The sequence below is a fragment of the Carcharodon carcharias genome, chromosome 18, assembly GCF_017639515.1.
Source record: "Carcharodon carcharias isolate sCarCar2 chromosome 18, sCarCar2.pri, whole genome shotgun sequence".
In the NCBI taxonomy this organism is placed as follows: domain Eukaryota; kingdom Metazoa; phylum Chordata; class Chondrichthyes; order Lamniformes; family Lamnidae; genus Carcharodon; species Carcharodon carcharias.
The window spans coordinates 1,750,167-1,753,200 of NC_054484.1; the positions used below are offsets into that span (position 1 = coordinate 1,750,167).

The 3,034-nt window shown below is 40.9% G+C and overlaps 1 pseudogene; it reads right to left on the bottom strand.

Moving 5' to 3' along the window:
- Window positions 1–2,296: 2,296 nt before the first annotated feature.
- LOC121290948 lies at window positions 2,297–2,536 on the bottom strand (annotated as a pseudogene).
- Between the last annotated feature and the right edge of the window lie 498 nt (window positions 2,537–3,034).

Below are 3,034 nucleotides of genomic sequence, written 5' to 3' on the forward strand. Positions count from 1 at the left end.
ATTATCTGTAAGGTATTATTCCATGTGTATGACTATGTCAGGCAGCTCTCTCAATTTTGACACAGCCTCCAAATGTTAGTAAGGAGGACTCTGCAGGTTTGACAGGCCTGAGTTTCCCGTTGTCGTTTCCAATGCCTATGTTGATGTCGGGTGGTCCAGGTTCATTCCTATTGACTTTTTTTGGGGGTTTCATACAACTGAGTGGCTTGCTAAGCCATTTCAGAGGGCATTTAAGAGTCAACTACATGTAGGCCAGACCAGGTAAGGACAGCAGATTTTCTTCCCTAAAGGACATTGGTGAACCAGATGGGTTTTTATGACACTCAGCAATGGTTTCATGGTCATCATTAGACTTTCAATTACAGATATTATTGCAGATTTGATTGAATTCAAATTCCACCATCTGCCATAGTGGAATTCAAATATGTGTCCTCAGATCATTGCCCTGTGTCTCTGGATTACTAGTCCAGTGGGAATACCACTACGCCACCGCTCCCCCTGAGGTCATTAATGAATCCTATGACGTTACACAAACCAAGTCTAATATAACCTAATTCGCTACTCACTCTGGCATAACACCTGTCTCCTTGTGCACCCCTTACTGATCATGCGATTTGAAAAGCCTGTCTCTTGTATACGCCCTCTGATCAATGTCACGAAACCACCATATTTTTCATATTATTGTGGGGTATTGAAAAGGAGGCTTACGTTTGTGTGTGTGCATGGATGGTTCTGTCTGTGTGGCTGATATGATTGAATTAGAGTTGGTAGGTAGACTGCAAGTTGAAATTATCAAAAGAGTTAGTTGTTAAAAGGGTATTTGAAATGCTAATGAGCATTTTAAGATAAGTGGGGAGAAGTTTAGTCTTCAAAGAAACATGATAAATTTTTACAACTGACAGGATAAATAGGACAATGTTCATTTTTCCCAAAAGGAAAGGCTATACTGACAACATGAAAGATTTTTATGGTATGAGAAAAGTAAACTCCAAAGACATATGGAAATAATGGGATTTACAGATTAAAAAGGAAGGGATATAGACTCATAAACATCTACAGCACAGAGGGAGGCCATTCGGCCCATTGTGTCTGCACTGGTTAACAAAGATCTGACTACAACTAATCCCATTTTCCAGCGCTTGGCCCATAGCCCTGGAGGGTATAACTTTGCAAGTGAATATCTAAATACTTGTTAAATATTACAAGAGTTTCTGACTCAATCAGGCAGTGAGTTCCAGACTCCCACCACCCTCTGGGTGAAAATATTACTCCTCAACTCCCCTCTTAGCCTTCTACCTCTTACTTTAAATCTATGCCCCCTGTTCATTGGCCCCTCTACTAATGGAAAAAGTGCCTTTCTATCCACCCTATCTATGTCCCTCAAATTTTTATACACCTATCAGGTCCCCTCTCAACCTTCGTTGCTCCAAGGAAAACAACCCCAGCCTATCCAATCTTTCCTCATAGCTCAGATCCTCCAGCCCAGGCTGCATCCTGGTAAATTACCTCTGCATCTTCTCTGGTGCAATCACATCCTTCCTATTCTGTGGTGACCAGAAATGCACGCAGGACCCCAGTTGTGGCCTAACCAGCACCAGCAGTTCCAGCATAACCTCTGTGCTCTTGTATCCTACGCCTCGGCTAATAAAGGCGAGTATCCCATATGTCTTTTTAACCACTTTATCTACCTGCCCTGCTACCTTCAGGGGCCTATGCATATGCGCACCTATGTCCCTCTGATCTTCAATACTTTTCAGGATCCAGTGTATTTAAAGAAGGATGGTAAGTTGTATCAGGGGTGGTCATGTAAGATCTAAAAGATATATTGTATGAAACAGACTTAGGGAAACAGTCTCTAGCCACTTTGCAGAAGACTGCTGTTGCAATAACCAAAGTTGTGTTAAAAAGCATTTTGGAATTCCACTATCAACTAGGTGCTATGGTAACTTTGTTGGATTGCCTCTCTACATTTAAAATCTATTTTGGACTGTTGCCTTAAAGGGGGTGTATAGTGGGGAGTCAGATTAATTGGGAATTTTGGGATTTGTTATAATATTAAGTAACAGTGTAACTGTAATCTTATGTATGTGTTTTAATTCTTTTCTTTTGCTAACAAGTTTTTAAATTCAATTTTTAAAATCTCTAAAGGTGTTTTTTAAAGTTTCTATAATTTATTGATTTGCAATGAGACCCAATATATAGAGGTAATCAGTACAGTAGAAGCCATGAGCCTAGAAGCAAATTTGCAAACCAGGCCAACTGTACTCAATTTCTTGCAAACACTTGGTCCATTCCCCTAGTTTTCCCTCCAATTTTGAGGGGTGATTTTGCCAATAGGAGACACGTTCCATGTGAGCCCAGTCTGTGTCGCAACACAATTCCAGACTGTAACACAGAATGCTAATCCTCCCAAAAGGATAGCATTTCAATACTTGTCATGAAAGTCAGGACCAGTTTTGAGATGAGCTTGTCTTGTTACAATTTGCCGAATGCTCCAACCGAACAGGGAAAGCAGGCTCTTGGTCAAAGGCACCATCTCCACTGCATGCCCATTTTACCTTTCAGGAAAACAAAATGGTGTTAGTGGACTCATTACTTCTGAATTTAATACACAAACCTTCTTGTAGTAAGTACAAATTGCAAAACTGTTGTGATAGCACGGCCAAGTTTCCCTTGCGGATTTGGTCAGCCTGGCAAATACCACATGCCATATCCTAACATAAGTCACTCACTAGTTTAGCTTCCTGCTACAGTAATTGACACCAATTGAACCAACTGCTTTCAGGTGATTGACAGATAACTGTCACTCCAGGCAGTTCTCTACTTCACAAGCTAACCTAACTTACTTGAAGGTTAGTACTATGTCAGATCTTGATTCTTAATCTATAGTTAAAACCTGAAAAGGACTTACTAGAACTTACCTCATGAACCTAATTTGCTAGTTACTCTGTCTCTGTCTCACTCCCGCTTGGTAGCCTGTCTCCTCGTGCGCCCCTTACAGATCCTCACCAGTGTCCTGTACAACTGAAGCATA